We start from the raw sequence: 20,856 nt of genomic DNA, 5'->3' as shown, positions 1-20,856 counted from the left end.
GACTTTCGTAAGCCTTCCGAACCTTTTGGAAAGGAGAGATCAAGTTCCCCCTCAAGTCCTTCGAGCCCATTTTCATGCTCTGGTAGACGAGAAGTTTTCTACGTTTACGGCGGTATATTGAGATGGCGCATCCCGAAACATCAAGTCCGCCTCAGCATTCGTCATACCATCCGAAGGCGTAGTGCAAGGACGACGCCTTTCACATTCAACCTCCTCAACATCTGCGGAACTCTATGCCATCCTTTTCTTTCTACAACACATCGCTTATTTTACCCCGCGGGAATGTCTTCACAGTCTTGGGCAGTCTTCACAGACTCCAAATCAGCACTTCAAGCTATTGAAAATTCCGGCATCCGGCCCATCCGCACCCCTGGTCGCAGATGTGTTAATGGCTTACCGCACTGTCTACGCAGCAGGCCACAGGCTAGTTCTCCAGTGGGATCCAGCCCATCGTGGTGTCGTGGAAAATGAGAAGGCCGGCAGCGCCGCAGAAGTAGCACTCTCGTATCGGAAACGGACCAGTACTGTTCTGCTGAGAGGAGACCGTCGTTCCATTCTGCGACGCGTCGTGACACCCCTGGCTTCCCGCCAATGGACAACCGACATTCTCCCCCATCTATGTTGAGCAGAGTTGATCCAACGCTCGCTTTCCACATGCCACGAAACACCTCTCGTCAAGATGCTGCATTAATGAACCGAATGCGACTCGATATGGCCTTTACAGCTCAGTGGCGTTACCGCTTCAGACAAGTTGACTCTCCCAGCTGCTGCCACTGTGGTGCTCTAAAGGATCTGGAGCACATTCTTCTTCATTGCCCGCACTACCAACCTTCCCGAACCGCACTCTCCGGGTCTCTTCGTCAGCTGGATTCTCGCCCCTTCTACGTCTCGCAATTGCTTGGTCCCTGGCCCAATCCAGCCCAACAACGATCAGCGCTCAAAGCTCTTTTGGCATTTCTGGACATTTCTGGCCGCTGCGCCCATTCATGTAAACTAATTTTCTCGGGACATTGGTACTTCGCAAAGGAAATATTTTGCGTGACAGTTCCTAAAGGTGATATGTTAATATCCCACGGCACCAAAGTATGTGTTGGGAGCGCATTCTATGCCCTTTTAAGAAAATAGGAGACACAACTATATCGTTCTAAGTGACGGGTGGCACGGGCTAAGTTATGTGGCGAAGCTCTGTTCTAACAGCATTATGAACAGCATTGCAATGTACGAGGTGCTACAGCTATGCAGAGATATTTGCGGTACATTAAACGACATTCGTGGTTACTACCAGCAAAATGGATCACATCCTCTTCAAACAGCACACAAAAGACGTCTAACAAACAACCTTGCGCAGTTGTCAAAGCGTGTACGCCCGCTTTAACGTCTTCATTGTAGATTCGCTCGACAGATGCATAAAACGTGGTGGCTTTCATGGACTGAGCGCGCTTGCATAGTGATCCATTTGAACGCGCCGATTGTTCAAACTGTCGCTCGCACTAAAACAACAAAACCAGAATCCAACCGTATTCCGCGCGACAGCTTTCAGGGCCTTTGCGCTCCAGAGCTTTAAGCATCGCTGTTTCTAACGCGAAAAGCGTGTCGTCGTCCGCGTGGCTCACAGTGCTCACATCCTCTACGAATGTGGGAAGAACGCAGCATAACAATCTCGAACAGAGCATACTACCAAGCCAATAGGATTTTTACGAACTGAAAGGACTCTCGCGCGAAGTGTGCAATATTTTAACGCCTTTTTGATGGACGGGCCGCTATAAAATATACGTACTACCTGGTGCAAACTGCATATGAAAGACGCAAGATAGAGAATTGGAGTATTGATTCGTCGGTCATATACAGTCACCCTTGGGCTTATAAGCGGTGAACGTTCCTGAAAAAAAAAAGAAAAAAAAAGAAACGTCCATAAATCGAAGGAATCACAAACAGTGGTTTGCAATGAGGTAGGAAAGGGGTTCCCAAACTGTTGGTCGTGACCTCCAGTGGTGCCGCGACACGTTCCGTGTGTGTGTGTGGGAGGGGGGGGGGCGAAGCGTGCACACGAATTAAAAAATGCCAGTCCGTGCCCGCTATTAGGCGTTACAAAGAGGCCTGCGGCAGCTGACCGGAGGTTTGACATAAGCGTGCTTGCATGCTGGGTGCGCGACGCTTTCGATGCATCACACAGCTTCACTTTCACGCCTGCTTTCAGTTGTGCACGAGGGCCAAAATCTATGTCGCAATACGACTGTCAATTGCTAACATTACCTTCGTTTTCTTTTATCCCGATATCGTTAGAGTTACACATAGTTGCACTGCCTGCGGCTGGATCAGCTATTTCCAAAAATCCGCCTTTCACAAATCCCATAAACGCATGCTGTTTTGACTGGATCCTCTCTGCACGCCGGTCGGGACTTATAAGATATTACTGGCCACTGCAGTGAAATACCTGATAGCATGGTGCAGGGATCAACCGGATAAGAATACAGTGCAACGCACTTGATGCAGTATGTTATACTCACTTGTATTCGGGCATATCACGATTAATTGCATTTACCTATATCCGACTTCTGTACGCATAGTGCCACCGTCGCGCTTCAAGAAAATGTCCATGTCGTGTTAGCCACCCAGGTGAAAAAGTAAGGAATGAATTAAAAAATAAATAAATACTAAGAAATTGCTAAGCAGGACAAAAAGAGGGGTAACCACTGGTAAATATGCTTGCCTGGATCACACTATGAAACAAGGATCGCTACAATGGTGCAGTTTGAGCTTGGCGCACTTTATAACACGCTTGAGGTTTTATCAAAAAGCTCAAAGGAGCGCTGCTGATGGACGCTGTAATGACGAAAAAAAAAAAAAAGCCAGCAGCCGGATGTAATCTGCAATGATCTGCTAGCTTGTGCGAAAACTGTGAGCTAGGTCACATCGACACGCAATCAACTTCGTGAACAGATTAAACGCACATTTCTTTCTGGTTCAGACTGCAACTTAGCCTGGGAAGTGCGTCATCCTGGTCAAGTGGTCATCCCTGTGGAAGTGGAAAAATTTGGCTGCACAGAGCCGAAATGTACCACGAGTCATTTCGTCGTCCATTGTGGTTGACATGTCGGCTGCAAACTGCAGGAACAATGCAAACATGACAAGTCATTTTCTTGCAATCGTTGATATTAGGGTAATTCCATCTCAACTCAGGCAGGGTGGTCCGGGCACCATCACCGATTTTCCTTGAAAAAATATATGTTGTACCGCAACAAGCCTACACACAGGAGCAATAAATATTTTGGCTCTGTGTGTTGTGGTCCGACAGGAAAAAATTGCCAAAGAAATTGACTCGGCGACGGAGCTTTCTGAAGGAGCGACTTTGACATTTTATTCCTCGCCATCGGACGGTCCCAAACTATAGATTTTTTTCCCACAATATGTCAGGTACAACGACTCTTAGTGTGCATACACAGCGGGTCAATTCTATTTTGATCTTCAATTAAAAATCGCCAAAGTTGCAACAAAGTTCACATTTTGCTCATATTTGTCTTTGCGCTGCGCTTCTCCTATGCACGCCATCGAGATATATGGGGTACCGGCGTGAAGGTCGAAGCGTGCTCTTTAATTTGATGTTAAATTTATATGTCTGTGCTTTGCTATGACATATGTGTCTATGTCTGTGTCTGTCTCTGTCAGACATATGTGTCTATATGTCTGTGCTATGACGAGGCGGTGTAGAGTACAGCTGTGTTCTCAAAAATGGGGTTTTATGGGCTCTCTTTTCTCAAAAACCCCACCTCCGATTTCCTTCATATTTTGTAGTTATATAGCCTAGGTTATGACCTACATGTGTTCGCAAAACAGAAGGTTGCCTCTCGGCGCAACTCGGGATAGCCTGCAACAAACGGGGAGTGCGTAGCACACTATGTACACAGCGACCGAGAGAACCACGCCGCGGAGTTAACAGGGTCAGTGGCGTCTGCTACTGCCGACGTCTCCGTCCTTGAATGACAGAGCTCAGGATGCAGACCTACCGCAAATCCCATCTTAGCAATATATTTTGTCTTTCTGACTCGTTTTTCCTACAGTCGAATCTCAATGCCGTTCACTTGTATCAGCGACGTTCGGAGTCGGTGGCTTGTGTTTCCGTTCCGACATGAACACCAAGTAGAGTATGGATCTCCTGTACTGTGCCGGCTATGCGCTGCTATGGTAGCCATCTTAAGCCAAAAAATCGAAAGAACTACGCTTTTGTTATTGGAGCCAAGTTCCCTAGAAACATACCGGGCCTCAAAGAAGGAAGAACGGAAGGCAGTGCGAGCGGAATCCAGTCTTGCCACGGGGACGAAAAACGCAGAAGGAGATGGACGCATCACTGTCAAGATGTCCAGAGTTTCTGAGGAACAACCACAGTACTTTCCTAACGGCGTCCAGCAAGGTTATACCTTACAAGTTACGTGATCTGTATTATCGTTTTTCTGAAAAATCTTTTATATAAATAAACAATTTTTGGACGACTAGGTGCTTAAAAAGTGTTTAATGCTGTTTTATTACACGCGGTTATTACATTTTGATGGTATCACGGTTCAAGGCACCATCCTGCTCGACATTCCCAATTTTGTTGCGTGCTAGCCTGGTTTCGTTTATTCTGCTATCGATCTTCCTATATGGTGCTTTGCCGTTATCAGAGGATACAGATTACGTCTCACACCTGAAGAAAACTGGTGTCACATCAGTCACATATCTCCAGCTATAGGAATAAAGGTGTTGCGCTGCTCTATGGTTTCCAATGTAGAATAGCTCGTGGACTTATACGTCACGCTGTACAATACAACAATAATAATATTAACGAAACAAACAAATACGAATAGATACAAGTTCCTGCTTTATCATGAACGAAACTACTATACACACACAAGATAACATTACGTATGATCACGGATGTCAGCCTTGTACAGATATGAAATATGCACCTCCTCGAGGACTATCACTGTAGTGCTAAAGGGGGCGATCAAGCTTGCGTCTCACATAATTGCAGTCAATTTGGTACTTGTTTAAATGAACAAAAGATGAAAACTGTTGATACCTACTATTAACGTTGGAAAGCTGAGCTGTATCGAATAACTCTGTACTGGCTGCTAATGATCACGATCCTCAAATGCATTGTTACACGTTGCACCCATTCTATGAGGCACCGCTCTTTATCTTTCAATTCAATTCAAATTTTATGGTGCCCATGAGCAACCAGATTGGTCAGAGTAATCCTGCACCAAATACTTGCCAAGTACGGCAAACAAAACTGTGAATGCGACACTGCTCAAGGCCGATAAGATTGCTTTTTTTGCACAAAAAATATCAGTATCTGTAAGCTGGTGTGGGCATCGTTAGGGAAACTGGAAGGCAAATCCTGTCCGTAACAGCACTGCATCACACGCGCACCTGTATAGCGCGCATAAATTCAAACAGGAACCAGAGCCGTAGCGAGGTGAGTTTGCGCCCAGGCATGGAGGTAAGAAACTAAGGAGAGGGCTATAAGATCAGAGGGCCGTGGGACCCCTCTAGCGGTCGCTCCTGGCAATACCACGCCCATCTAGTTGCCCAGTCACTTGATCCCCACACGTTCCGGCGTTATGGCGGTGTGCGCGGAGGCTTGGAAGTTTAGTAAACCTCATCTTCAGCAAACCTCTTACCTTCAAGGAGTCCATTCGCACAATACTTTGAAGGTTATGGGGTGTTTCAACATTTGCCGCGTGATAAATCACAGCAAAAGTTGAGCAAAACAGAAGAGAAGCCAGGTATATAATATCACGATGACGTACGTACGTCTTCTAGCGATTTAGTGATCCATTGTTTCCACACTGAGATGATCTATCTTGTGTTTCAACGGATGTGATAAATTCTAACTCCAAAGATGTTATGAAAGCGTAAACAAGTTATTCGGCCGCAGCTCGTCTCTGTATTCAGGTAAGATACGCCGCGGACATGGAGGACGCCATGTTTTATGACGTCTTGCCGTGACGTTTATGGGTCACGTGTGTGGGCAACTAACCACAATGCCATGCGCGGGTCACAGCACGCCCGCTTGCATTGGGAGAGGGGCTTAGGGCCATCTTAGTTTCTTACCTCCATGCTCAAAGCGCACTGCTCTGTTGTGTACTGAAGCTTGCAGTCAATGATGTTGGGATAACATTTGTTTATTTTATTTTATTTGAGTCATTAGTGACTCGCCTATTTAGTGAAGGGTAGCATGCTTATGAATATATGTATACTGCTTTGGTTTGGTTAAAAAAAACATAAGATCTACAGTGTGTACTGAATGCTGCTCTCCTTTTACTGTTCCACTAGAGTATTACTGTAAAATATTTGGGTGCAAGCGAATAAAACTACAAAGAAATGAATCGCCTTTTGTATTATAATAGCTGCTCAAAAGCACGACGCCGTTTTTTCTCGGATGTATAGCCGACATGCATTCCTGAGTTCCTGTATTTGTTTTTTTGTGGTTGGTGACGTCGGCTGACGATATCCTATTACATCCGGAGCGAAGCTCTCTTGTTTCACGGGCGCGTTCATATATATGGCATGTACGGCCGTGTTTTCACGCGCGGATAATTATTGACTTGGAGAAATTATATGGATTTCTCCGTCAGTGATGATACTTTTAGGTTTTCGCTCGATTTGTGTACATGTAAAAAATGTCAATGAGTGTTGTGCTTGTGAAGCTGTGACCCCACTTGACAAGTAAGTTCTTTGTGTATGCCTTTCGTGTGACTCGGGTGATCAAGTGATGTACGGTTGCATGAAATATTGGTTTCAAAAATGAGGGTTATCGCGTTTCAATAGAACTGTCTTGCGAATCAGGGCAAGCCCATGTTTTGGAGACGTTAATTTGCGAGGATTCGCAGCCATTTTATGAGCTTGTGACGCGGGTCCTGTTGCGCTGCATTGACATAGGCTTTCTCCAAGCGGTGCGCTTTGTTCTTATGGAATCGCTCACGCCTGTAGCGCGAATTCCATCGTATAAGTGAATGCGTGTGTTTGTTTTGTCGCTCTTTGTGAGTGTACGCGTTTGCCACGCAAGCTTTGTTTTGCTGGAGAAATTTCAGAGTATGACGCATGCGTGAGGTCGCGGTTCGAGCGTACAATGTATAGAGCTCTGGGAAATGGCGAAATGAAGAAAAAAATGCTCTGACGTTGTTGTTATTATTCCCTACGTAGTGTTTAACACGACGAGAGGGAGACTTTTTGCCGTTCCTTATAAAAAATGCGACGCGGAGCAGCACATGATTATCTTTGCGATGAATCTCTATTCCAGTACCTACAGGATATATTCAGAAAGGTATCGAGTCTGTGAGTTGGACTTATAGGCGAGTAGAAGAGTCGCAAAGCTCGCTGCCCAGTTGGTCTTCGGGCAGAAATTCTGAGTGTTGTTCGAATAGCAGTTATTTTCGCTGCTCACTTAAGAGATTTTGTGTGTCACTTTCCAAGCAGCCAATAGCGATCCGCGTTTAGTTTACGCAGAAAAAATGCACTTGCTGTATGCATTTATGCACAATTTATAGCAAAAGCTTTTAATGCAAATTCTTGCAAAAATGCATTACGTTGCTCAATAACTTTCCGTTGCAGGCCTAAGCATGTTCTTGGTAGACTTCTCTCTTTCTCTCTTTAAGAGTACCTTTCCAATACCTCGCGTCTTTCCGCAGGATTCACCGTGACGCACGTCGTACAACTGTTGTTTCAACTCATTCCCGGTTCGGAGGACGACGTCTCCCGTATGGACATGGAGACGATCCTGGAAACGTTTTCACTCGAACACGAGTAAGAAATTGAGACCGCGACAATAGAAGTCCTCATGGCTTCTTACGTCTCAGAAGTGGCGAGAAATCGCCATGCAGCGGGAACTAAAGGGGGAGCTCTTTTTCAGAGTGTCCTGAAGCTTAGAGGACCAGAATTTTCCATTAGAACGCACTGCCCCTTTAAGCTTCGGCGCAGTGGAGCACCTCCTCTACTCCCTGGTGCCGCAGTGGAATAGTGCCAGCGCTGCGGGTGAGCGAGCTCGCAGAATGCTGGCTGGCTAGCCAAACACCGTTAGTGTTTTTTTCGTTCCCCCTTTTTCACTGGATGTTCATTCCTAAACTTTATTTCTAGACTGGATCCGTGGGTCCTGACACAAGACCACGATCACGAAGATGAGGAAAACCACGAAAATTCACACCTCATGGGATCGTGTGAGGCAATAAACGCATGTTGTCTCCGGCGGTGAGCCCTCTCTTCCCATAGAATAGAGGACTAGGAAACCGCAAATCCTCCGTATCAAAGCGAGCGTGGAGAATCTGGAGCTAAAGGCGAGGACGACAACGTTGTCACCAGCAGCACCACCTTCAGGCTTTCTATGTTTTCACAGACGGTATGTACATTTCTGAGCCTCAGTCGATTGAGTAATGCCTCTCGTTTTTTCTCTATTTCTTAGATTCCATCCCGCGAAGAATTATTCCAAATTGGGGGTAGGGGTACTTTATGCCTAACAGAAGTCCAATAGACGAATTCAGGAAATCCCAGAGTGCTTAGCGACGCTTTGAACTGTGGGAGTTTACTAATACGAAAAAAAACGGGTGACCTCCAAACTGTTCCGATTTCTCTCTTACCGGCCCATTGTGCACGACGTATCAAGGTCAGCGAAAGCGAAATGTGAAGGATTATTCTTCGTTCCCCGGCTCAGCAAGCACCCATGATGCAATGCGTGCGCAAAGAGCACTGGGATTTTCTGAACTCGTCTATTAGGATCGATCTCCGCGGTATACAAAATTAAAGGGAGCATCACATGCGCTATTCAAAAACTGGGGAGGGGAGCGAGTCCATGGCAAACATGAATTCTGATTAGATTAATTAAGGAACATTAGGGGATCATTTTAATCTGAACATATTCAAAATTAAACTCCTTCTTTCGTTTCTCGTCAGATTATTTCAAAACGGGGGAAGGGGGGGAACACGAATTTCATTAGAGTTCATGTTGGACATGCAAAATCAAGGAGTTCCTAGGGGGAGAATTAGTACAAATTGGGGCTAAATTAACACATTCTTTCGTTTTTTGTCCAGGTGGTTCGCATCGTTGTCCCATGCGACATTGCAAGGAAAAAACACGCGAAAGATTCAGGAGTAAAGCTGACAACGTCCCTGCTACGAAGGTTGATGAAAGCCCGTATAGGGACTTCAAATGACGACGAGGCCGAAGAATGTAAGTCGAATGCTTCTGCTGTGTTTGTTCTACATCTGGTATTGTTTTTCAGGAAACGATAGCCACCGCATGCCATTAAATACACAGGAGCTCTTCCCAACGAGCAACCTCTCCCAACAACTAGGTCAAGGGTTCCTTAAGCGCAAGGAAAAGTGAATACTGCGTTTTGATTTTGTTTGGAGTGACTGGTATGCCCGTGCGATCCTTCCATTACGTCGGACACGAATGCGAGAGCAAATTCCACTCTCTCCCGTTACGTGTCTGAACTTCTGACACAAAGCTTTTGTTTTGCAGCGTCGCGTGAAACACGGAAGAGACCCCAAGTGACAAGGCCTTCGTGCGCGCGCCCTGGCAGCCAGCGTTCCAAAGTCGTTGCAAAACTGGAGACTGCGGCTCCTCTTCGTAATGTGAGATCGGACGTCTGTATGTTTACATTCAATAAAGATATTTCTGTAAGTCAGTAAAACAGAGACTCGTCGAAGTTATTCAGAATGTTTAATGCGTTCCATTTCGATAACGAAGCGGTATCTCAGGAAACCAGTGACAAAATTCACAATGTAGACCGATTGCAAATGTTTTTGACACCGCACTGCATGCTTACTATAAGCAATAGAACGAGCGAGGAGATCCACGACGCCTGCGGTCATGTAGCTCAGTTCATCGTTCGCTGACTTAAAAAAATCGCACATCACTCCCAAGTGTACATCCACAACGGTTATGGAGACAGACGTTCTTGTAACGGGCATAGATCCAACCAGGGGCGGATTTAAGGGTCTGTCATGGGGGGAGGGGGGCGGTCTTAAGGAAATATTTCGCGCTTTGCGGCGCAGCATCGTCCAGGAGATAGGGTTATTACATAGGGAACACGACCGTATCGGGTGGGGGGCGGTCGCCCCCCGCCCCTCCCCCCTTAAACCCGCCCCTGGATCCAACGCATCTCCTGCCGCGGCCCCGTAGAGATCTCTCCTATATTGCCAAACAGCACCATATCTATGACGTAGCGAAAAGCAGTGATGACGAGCTCGTTCCGGGGACTCTCTTTGTTGAAACAGTCCTTTCAGAACTTCTTCCCAAGAAGCGTGGATGCGGCAACAAGTTTGCAAAGAGTAGTAACTGAACATTTTTACGTATTGGTCACAATGGTGACGCGACCGCGGAACGCGCTCCCTTTATAGAGAGCTTTTAAATAAACACGCGCAAAGAAACGAGAGTGAAACCGAAACGAAGAAGAGCTCGTTGCCGCTAGGAGCGCGCGCGCATGCGTGCCGGCCGGCATAATTCCTAATCCCTACCCAGTACAAGGGATAGCGCTTTATCTAGATATGGCGGTAGCGCAAGGTAAATATTTACCTTGGGTAGCGTCTCACAGGTCTGGCAACCAACGTCGTTGTTTGGCGTTGTCTGGTCTTTCTTTTCCTGCTAGGTAGATGAATGCAGTTTATAGAATCAACAACTGGCTATATTAAGCTAATGATTCTTAGAATCAGTAGAATTATGTCATAAACAAGAGTTGTGAGCCACTTGTGCGCAGTTCGCACATAATCTTCGAGATTCAAGAATGCAACAACAATACGATGAACTTTGTAGCTTTGTAGGAGATAAACGGTGAAATACTTTTGTATCGACGAGACACAAGGCACACGACACATAGCGACACACGTTAAGTGCAAATTCCGTGACTGTGCCATCTGGTGGTCACCTTCGGTTCACACCATACAGTTCACCATAATAGCTTTCAGTCGGTCACATGTGTTACAGCAGGTCAAATTAGTTGGTCGGTTGTTGTTTATCTATCGAAAATGAAAACCAAGAAGAAGAAGAAATGCACATGTGCAAATTTATTGACACATTAAACGTCTGCAACATTTCAATGAAAGTAAATCTACACGAGGGCCATTCCACGTCAAGTGATCCAGAGGTGCCGCTCGATGCTATTTCTGGGCATATCTGTTGTGTACAAAGCTAGGATATTGTGTTATTCAATTCAGGTCTAACGTTTCTTTCATAGTCATATCTTGCATATGGGGATGGTTATTTTAAAGAAATATGGACAAGCGTACGAGGCCAGACACACTTATACTGCTTGTCATGCGACACTTTAGTGTGTAAGCCTAGTCCTAAAAATGATTTCAGGGAGATGTGAGGCTTTTCGTCTAGTTCCTTGGCTTAGATCTTGACCTTCGCAGTTCAACTCACGAAAAACTGTTAGCTTGACCCCTTGTGACTGTTGTTTCGTGGCAGTGAACAGGTTTCGAGGAACAAAATGAAAAGTGTCACAGCTCCCCCTGAAATTACTTTTAGGGATCACGCCTATGCACTAAAGTGTTTCCACATAGTAAGCAGTATAAGTGTCACCAGTCCTCGTACGCCTCTCCATGTATCTCTGAAAGAACTATCCCCCGCATGAAAGACGACGATGAAGACCCGGCCTGAATGACACAGTAGCATAGCTATGTACGCAACAGAAATGCTTGGAAATAGCTTATTCGATTTCAAAAGTGATAGCACCCATGACGGAAAAAATTTCCTCTTATACGTACATTTGCATTGTTTGCGCCCCAAAGAGAGAGAGAGAGAAAACAAAACAATCGTATATCACAGCTACCAAGTGAAATTCTTACGTGCAAAAGGAGAGTGCATAGCTAAAAGGATGCTAATCTGCTTCTAATACAGGAATGAATTAACACAAATTAACACAAGCATGCAAAAAAGAAAAAAAGGGTGAAAGAATGACACACAAGCAGTAACTTACTGAGTGGAAACATTCTCCGCTTGTACCGGGGTGCAGATAATACTTCATGACGGCCCCAGGCAGCAAAATGTACAGAAAGTCGAGTGCAATGGGGGTGGACCGGTAGGTGGAAGTCCTTGAACAGAGCCATGGAACTAAAGAACAATGATACGGCACATACCGTCTGCCCCTATTGCACTCGATTTTCAGTACATTGTGCTTCCTGTGTGCTCATGTGGTGATTACTCTACTCATATCAACGACTCGACTGGCGGATGCCACTACCGACAAAAGCAACCATATGGTACCATAAATCCCTATCTCCCCCCCCCCATGTCTTTTATTATCTTTCACTTACCAACACCGCGAGATGGCTAAAAGTTTCATTGGTGAACAAGATGGGCGGATTGATGAGCGCGCACTGCACATCCATCGTGTCTCGAAGGAGGGAAACACGTGTAAGCAATTGTTATTTGCTGTTCAATAATGCGACTGCTTAGTATTTTCTTTCCATCTAGTGTTTTGTGAGTTACCCGCTCAGTTGTTCATTCGCTGCAATTCGTATACACGTTTGTGAAGTTACCGTCAATTAAAAATCATTATTTCAGTTTAATAAAAAATACCTTTGAGATTTTTTTTGCTACGCGTTGCTAGGAAAACGGTGCATCGAATTTAAAAAAGTATTCGTAAACTTTCACAGGCTCAAATAAGACTCTTCCTAACATGATCCGAGCCTAGCGTGGGCCATATATATATGTAATGTCTGCTCAAAGCGACATAGGTTCTCGCCAAGCACTGCATCTTTGAGGGGCTCTGCATCCCATCATGTTCAATTTTGTGATCAAAGACCAATGTTTTGTTGCTTTTCGAGTCACAAGGAACCACCAAAAAATTCACATCGAATTCTAGGGTTGTTGTTGTTGTTGTTGTTTTTAAGTGTTGAGAGAGGTCAGCCAATATTTCGCTTGCTACTCTTCAGAAAAAAGAAAAGAGAAAAAGTTCACCCCCCCCCCCCAAAAAAAAGATCACACACACTCACAAACATAAAAAACAGACACAGGGAAATGGCGACGCGTGGAAGCACGTGTCACAGGTCCCACTAGCTTGCGGTCTTGAGGAATTGTAGCAGGTAGCCTGCCGCCTTGCGGCAATTGTCGTCTATAGACCATGCACCCAGAATCTTCGCAATGGTAAGTGGCCGGCTGTCCAGTGTGGAGAGACGCTTTTCGAGGATCTTTCTCTCGTCCTTATATTTCGTGCAGTGCAGTAGTATATGGATGTCATCTAGGGTGGGTCGAGCGGCACCTCTGGATCACTTGGCGTGAAATGGCCCACGATGATTACAGATACTGCAAAATAAATAACTAAATAATAAATACTGCAGAACAACGGAAAGCGTGCCACTCATATACAATCTTTAAAGGAACCTATTCGGTTAGGAGAAAGTAGATATTATTATGCACATAACACGTAATGAGGCGTAGGAGCTATTCGGTTCATCCTAACACAACTGTAGAAGTTTCAGATGACAGGGGCTACATGCTTGAGGATCGCAGGGCCACGAACAGCTGTCGGCAGTGAGCAAGTCTAGCGACACTCTTTAGGTGTGCAACGTCACGACAAGAGCAAGGTGGAACTATAAAGCGCATTTCTTTTCAGTTGGAACAACTTTAATAAAAAGGGAAGTTGACTTAGGACTCTTTTACTTTTCTCATTGGATTACTCAACGGGGCTGGTACTAGGAAATCGTATTTTTTCTCATTTATGGGACTAATTAACATATGTGTTTTAATCATCTTTTTAATTATTGACTTTAGGGAGCACATTGCAGTTGCGATATTAAACTCTGATCTCCACATGATGCACTCGAACCACTGATGAAGCACTAAAGTAATCGCAGCGCGGATGTAACTATTTCCCTTCTCCGCCATCTGCTGCGAATCGCAATTGATCGGCAAAAAGCGAAAATGACGTCGATACCTCCGCCCTCACTTAACGTCACAAAAAGACGTCTTACGATTCGGGCAAACCTTTATCGCGGTATGTTTCAGGACCTTTGTTTGTTTGTTTTTCCTTCTTTTTTCTTTGTTTTCTTCTTTCTCGTGTTGGCAGTCGCTCGCGTATCACTCCTTTCATCCTGCTGCACACGGCCCTTGCCCAAACCGGTACTGCGATGCCTGCGGCGCCATCGCTGACGTAGTCCACCTCCTGCTAACGTGCTCGACGTTCTCGGCGCCCCGTGCCGCCTTCGCCCGACGCCTCCAGGCCTTGGGCCACCACCCCCTCTCGTTCGCTACACTCCTCGGGCCTGTCCCGCGCCCTGGGCAACGAGATGTTACCAAGGCACTCTTCGAGTACCTCAAGGCCACCGAAATGATGACCACCCTCTGAAGCACAGGCGGCAAGCCTCACCGGCCGCAGCACATCGTTGCCATCGCGGCTTCTCCCGCACCAGTATTTTTTTTAAGGAGTAGCAAGCCGGCACTTGCCTGGCTGATACCTCCTTTTGTGTGAATAAACATGCCCCCCCCCCCCAAACCGGTACGATGAGCTCTGATATGTAGAGATAATGCGCAAAGCTTCTTGCAAGCAACAAGGAAAAACAAGACAAGGATCATGATCATTCCGCAATACGGGTTAGCCTGAATCGCCTGTGACATCTTTCTGTGACGTTAGGTGAGGGCGGAGATATCGTCGTCACTGTCACTCTTTTGTCGATCACTGGTGGTTTCACTGGTTTGCAGCTGATGGCGAAGGTGGAATAGTTAGGTCCGTAGCGCGCGCTGCGATTACATTTTGCTCCATCAATGGTGCGAGCACATCATGTGGAGATCGCCTTTTGCTATGATCTATCCAAAGTCGTCAAGAGCTACACTCGAATTCAAGAATATTCTGCATCAGTACGTGATCTGTTCCTGGTGTCTAACATCTTTGACTGGAAATGGAACTGCCAAGTAGTTGGTGGACTTTCAGATCACAGATGGTCATTTTGAGATACACCACATAAAGTGCTGTCCACTGTCTGTCTGCCACGTGACCGCTCACGTGACCCCAAACGCATGCCAGTTCCCGAAGCAGACGACGCAAGTTGTGGTTGTCTTACAGTTCATATATCTTAAGTGTGATGAACGCGTGCGAGCTGATTTATTTCTGTGTGTTCGGGGGTTTACACAGTTTCTATTACAAGACCAGACACGGTCTGCTGGACAAGCACGCAGAACAAGAAACATAATGCGTGGCCAGCGACTCTTGTGTGACGACGTTGCGACGTTTGTGTGTTTGTTGCTGAAGTGGTAAAGAATACGTGACAATACGTGGTGAAGTGGTAAAGAATACGTGGCAATGCGTGGTGAAGTGGTAACGAATAACAGTACGGCAGGAGAGCGGCAGAGCCGCTTCTTCGTAGCAAACTATAGCACACGGCTGCCGGTCTCAACTTTTAAATCACGTAACGTAAGTATATTGAATCAAAAATACGCAATGACGTATGTATAAACAAAAATTCAATGATATAATGTGTCACGAGTTCGGGTGACGATACCGAGTAATGTCTGGAACTCCGTGACTAATTATGATTCGGACTCAGCGGGTCAAGCGCGGTTGCAGTCAGTGGCTGAACGATTGCACACGTACACAGAGCTACAATCAACAACATATTTACTCACGCCAATTATGTTGCAAAAACTGAGATTACACAGAGCCACTAACACATCCAACCAAACAGTCACACTTATCTCAGTTCTGCGATGTCTTGGAGGGGGTCAATATCGCTGCCTACTTCCGACGGTGGTTCTCGGTGGGTCCCTTGAGTCCTCGCTTCACTCACACACGTCACAACACCTGCCGAACTCAGTCAGCCTTCAAACACATTTCTAACTTGTGTAATCGACCACCTGCAGTACATTGCCGCCATTTCTCTAACTTCCCCACCACTCTCTTGGTAGGACTCTTAGCTGACCACCTTGCGACGACTGCCCCACTTTCCCTCAGTTACCCCTTATATTGCCTCGGGAAACGGGGTTTCCAAATGTCACTTCACGGAGCGTCCCCCCTTTTTCTGAGAAAAGGTCACCATGCCTCTGTCCCGAAACACAGCTGCCATTTTACGCAAAAACAATAATTTTCTTCTGTCAATGCATCAGTGTGAAGACGACTCCCAAGTCCCTGGCTTCAATAAAACAAAACAACAATACAGAATTCTAGACTACAACACGCGGCATCTGGTTAATGTACACGGTCCGAACAACCCGAAGCAGCAGCACTGGTCGCGCCGCGGGGTACCAAGAACAACCCGGAGGGCGCAAACACAGTCGCGTCGAAGTGTCGGGTTTCTCAACGGGGACTGTTCCTCCACGTGTCTGACCAAGCATCTGGACGCCATAAATCAGAGCATCCCGAAGATGTCATGGCCCAGTGAACCAGAGTGGGTTCTTCCAAATTAACTCACCCAAAAACTGCTAAACAACAAAAATCCACAAAACAAGCTTGTCGCCCTGTGACATAATGCAAAGTCGTACGCATCAGTGGCGTCTTTCTTGCTATTTTCTTGGGACGGCGGTCTTAACTAGGCCTACCTGTAGCGACGAAACATCTCATTTTCGCGTAAATAATGATGGAAGAGCGAAAGTTGAAGCTACTTTTGCAAATGCGTACATGGTGATATATACTCGCAGCATGAAATTAGAGTAGTCTGTTAATTTTTTTTGTCACGAAATCACCGCTTCGCCGTTTCAAGCACCATCCTCCATCTTGGACAAATTTTAGTGTCAAAGTGGTCCCCATGGAAAACGGCAACCAATGAAAGGCGCCCAAGTTTGATTGACAGGTCGAGCCTCTTTTTAGGCTCCTCCTACGGGCCAGACTCCCTTTCAATACACGTCACTGATCCATTAGAAATGGCCGCTCCTGCGTTTCCTTCCTCCATGAGCTTAAACGTCGCATAACCAAAATTGGACGGCGAAGTAAACCAGGGCTCGGAACCGTTAATTTTTTGGGGTTCGGTTCAAGTTCCGGTTCAAGGTCATCGGTTCGGTTCGGGTTCAGTGCAACCAAAATAACGATTTGAACCGATATTAATCGATTCGAACCGGTTTACGTGTGCTGTGCTAATCAGTGTACCACGTGTGAGAGGTAATATCAGGTTCTGGCGATGTGTTGCTCCTCCTTCCTTCCTCTTACTCCCTCGCCTCTACCCTTATGAAACTGATTTTCTAGCTTGTATCCAGGTCTTAACCAGGACCTATCGAGCCTATTCACTTCCAATTTAGCAGATAGAAACTTGATTAAAGCTCGATACAGGACTTATTGAGCGCACTCTATACAATTTCTAAACAGGAATTCCTAAACACTTTGTAACCAGCCCTTATCAATTCACACATCTGTATCAAGCACACAGTATACAGCTTTCATACGGAAATTTCTGTCCGTTTTGTAACTAGTCCGTATTTAGTCTATATTCAGCAGCAGCATTTCAATGACATTCTGAACCGGATCATAATGTAGCATGCAAAACAGAAGAAAGGAATTTTGGACAAGGAAGTTTGTAAGAGTTGTACATTTTTGAAACCTTGCAAATATTGTACATTTCCACCTCAGTGGAATAGCCACCCAACAGAGATTCGGGGAAGGCGCGTTGGACGGGGGACACTTGACACCTCAGGGGGTCTTCGCGACTAGATGCTCGCTGGCAATAAATCAGTAGAGTGGGCCAAGGAAGATGCACTGTCCAAAGTTGCATGCTGCACGGATTGACAGCTTGGTCCGTTACCCATAAATACCGAGTAGTGGGCGGAGAATTAGGAGGTGCCTGGTTCGTTCCAAATTCAAACTAGGCCAACCATGAGTTGGAGACGTTTGAACCGGGCTTCTGGGATTGGTGTTTGCTGGCGGGGGTTGTGTCTCAAATGTCACACTTTTAAGCGGAGGACACACGAAAATTCGTGTGTGGAAGCCGCAAGGATTGGATGAAGACGAGGCGAAAGCCCCGTGACTTCAGTCGCTGTAATATTGTCTTGTATATAGTTATGTAAATGACTATGTAAATAAAGCCCAGTTATTGTTCGAGAATACCGCCTGTCGGACGTCTCTTGGGAATATCTCCGATCTGTGAGCTACATCAACGGACCATCTTCCAGCAACAACGGAAGAAACTTTACTGGCGCAGCACGACAGTCTGCTCACCTACGGAGAGTTGAACCATCCGGACGGACGGACGATATTTCGAGTCGGAACAACGAGGGCATATCAGCGCAAGACAGCGGCAGACCATCGGAGTGACCAGGAAACTGAAGGGACAGCTCCAGTCATCGTCATCGACAAGAAGGTGCAACCGGTCAACGAGGACAGGCTGTGCGTCGATCAGCGCAAGAGGGGACAGCCAGCAGGCCAGCGCAACTTGGACTTGCGACGGACAAGGGCAGTGCAGTGACGGGACTGACCAGCTAGGGAGTCACCGGTCAATGGAGAACACACTCGACGGAGGAGCAACGAACGATTCCACGAGGTAGGTGGGTGATCAGTCGCTCCTGAGGCCCGCGTGTAGATAGCTTAGATCTTGTAGGATTCTAGCTTTTGTGTACCTCTGTGTTCTTGTGGCAGGCTTTTAGCTTTCACAGTACATTTGTCACTTGGTCGCGGGTTGCGGTAGGAAGCGTTGAGGTGTGAAACGCTTGGTGCGGAGTCCCAGGGTTGTTGCGTATAGTTGATGCTAACGCGAAGTAAAGCTAGGCAAGAAAAGGCAAAATTCGAAGCAGAAATGGCGGAATCAGGAAACGAAAGTGTTTCCGGCTCAGCTAACAGTGAGAGCATAACAATTTTGCAGCTCCAAATCGAGTTGGAGCGAGAACGGTCTCGTAGGATAGAACTGGAAAGAGCCAGAGATGACCGCTCGTCTTGTAGCGAAACGCTGTCCACGAGGACGCGCGAAGAGAATCTGAACTACTACGCCAAAAGGTTAAAGAGCGTTTTGCTCCCCCTACCAGCCGATAGAGAAGTGCCAATGTGGTTTGAAGGGGTAGAGGGCGTCTTCAAGTCGTACCAAGTGCCAGACGACGTGCAAAGTCACCTTATTCTGCCGCTCATAGCCAACAGAGTAGGGCATCTTTATTCCAAACTGAGCACAGACGAGCTCAACGACTACGAGACAGTAAAAGAAGCCGTGTTGGCAGCTCTGCGATTATCGCCAGGGGAGTATAGAAAGCGCTTCACGGAAGCAGTCAAAACCAAAGAAGAAACATGGTCTAACTATTGGGCTAGGCTTCGGAGCTACGTAGGTGCGTACGCGAAAGCAAGAGAAGCAACAAGCTATAACGATCTAATCACGCTCCTTATCGCCGACCGCTTTGTTGATTCCCTCACCGAAGAAGCGGGTCAGTTCGTAACACTGCAACTGTGTGAGGTTAAAGCCTCGGAAAGTGACCTAGTAAAGGCCGTAGAGAAATATGAAGACGCGAAAGGCAGGGGAAGCGCCGTTCAAGGCCAGAGGGACAAGGGAGGCCCCGAGCGGCGAAAAGAAATGTACAAAGTGAAAGCGAGAGTGGAAGATAAGGGATCTCCCCACAGGGAAAACGGGAAGGATCGTCAGGAGGGAAGACAGGGGTTTTCCTGCTTTAGTTGTGGCGGTAAACACTATGCCCGGAATTGCCCAAAGAAGAGTTTGCCGGGCGCAGACAAAACGACGCCTAAGGTGCTAGACAACGGGGAGGCTAGTGGCAGGAGGGTGAATCGCGTGGCAGTAATCGGCAGTAACGAGACCGACAACCACATGGCCGAAGTGGGGTTACGTGACAAAGCAATCGTAGCGAAGGTCAGTCCTGTGGCGACGGGAGACCAGGAAAGTTTCGCAATTTCGAGTCGCGAGGTTGAGCTGCAGTGCGGTACACAGAAATTCCGCGCGTTGATTGACAGCGGTGCCGATGTAACTGTCGTGCGAGCGGACCTTTTCCCCGAACATGAGAGCGACTCCCGGAGTCCACTGCGATTAGAGTCAGCTTTTGGACACGAGGTAGAGGCCAAGTTAGGTATTCTGCCCTTAAGGCACGTGGGCACAGAAGGTGACCACATACAAGTGAACCGAAATGTTCCGATAGAGTGTGCTTTCACCGACAAGTTAGCTGGAGGCATAGATTGCCTACTGTCGCTAGAAGCGTGGAACGCTTTGCAAAATTTAGGGAACCTAACAGTCGAGCGTCCAGAAGTAGAGGTAGAACCGCTGAGCAACGGCAACGAAGCCGACGAAGAGAACGAGAGTCTCATCAGCTTGTTCGAAGAGAGGGTCGATCGTGAAGACGACACCACCATAGCCGCAGTGAATGCGATTAGGAGCAGCGAAGAAGCGGCGCATTTCCAAAGCGAGAGGAGCAGATTTAGGACAGCTCAGCGCGAAGACGAGAGTTTGGCGGGCGCGTGGGAGAAAGCCAGGGCAGGTACCCACGGGATGTCCATCGACGACGGCGTTTTATATCACAGCGATACGGTAGCAGGCCAGAAAGTAAGGCAATTAGTATTGCCAGAGGACAACAGACTTCAGGTACTGCAGCTTGCGCACGACACGCCGTGGGGAGGACACCTCAGCCTGCGTAAAACCTTGAACCGCATCAAGGCGAGCTTCTACTGGCCAGGTATCGAGAGTGAAGTACGCCGATACTGCCAATCTTGTCATAGGTGTCAGGTGAATGCTGATAAAAGCGTGGCAGACAGAGTGCCAATCGCGCCGCTTACGCGACCCGACTACCCCTTTCAGGCTGTGAACATAGACGTGGTGGGCCCATTCGATGTGCCGTCAGTACGCGGACACAAATACGCGCTATGCGTCACAGACCTGCATACCAGGTGGCCGGAGGTAGTCCCGTTAACGTCACTGACGGCAAAGAAAACGTGCGAAGCCCTACTAGAAATATTTTCGCGGACAGGTGTTCCCGAAACC

At 46.9% G+C, this 20,856-nt stretch overlaps 1 long non-coding RNA gene across 3 annotated transcripts; it reads left to right on the top strand.

Moving 5' to 3' along the window:
* The first annotated feature begins 6,515 nt into the window (after window positions 1-6,515).
* On the top strand, window positions 6,516-9,679 carry LOC135367936 (uncharacterized). Of its 3 annotated transcripts, none has more exons than XR_010414590.1 (6): window positions 6,516-6,708; window positions 7,671-7,785; window positions 7,892-8,054; window positions 8,116-8,374; window positions 9,064-9,202; window positions 9,255-9,679. It is a non-coding gene; the product is annotated as an uncharacterized LOC135367936 (long non-coding RNA). The 3 variants fall into 3 exon arrangements; XR_010414592.1 differs by having other exon boundaries at window positions 7,839-8,054; XR_010414589.1 differs by having other exon boundaries at window positions 7,671-8,054.
* Window positions 9,680-20,856: the final 11,177 nt, after the last annotated feature.

Source organism: Ornithodoros turicata, chromosome 1 (assembly GCF_037126465.1).
Source record: "Ornithodoros turicata isolate Travis chromosome 1, ASM3712646v1, whole genome shotgun sequence".
NCBI lineage: Eukaryota > Metazoa > Arthropoda > Arachnida > Ixodida > Argasidae > Ornithodoros > Ornithodoros turicata.
Note: the sequence above shows the minus strand (reverse complement) of the source record. Positions and strands in the feature narration are given on the sequence as shown.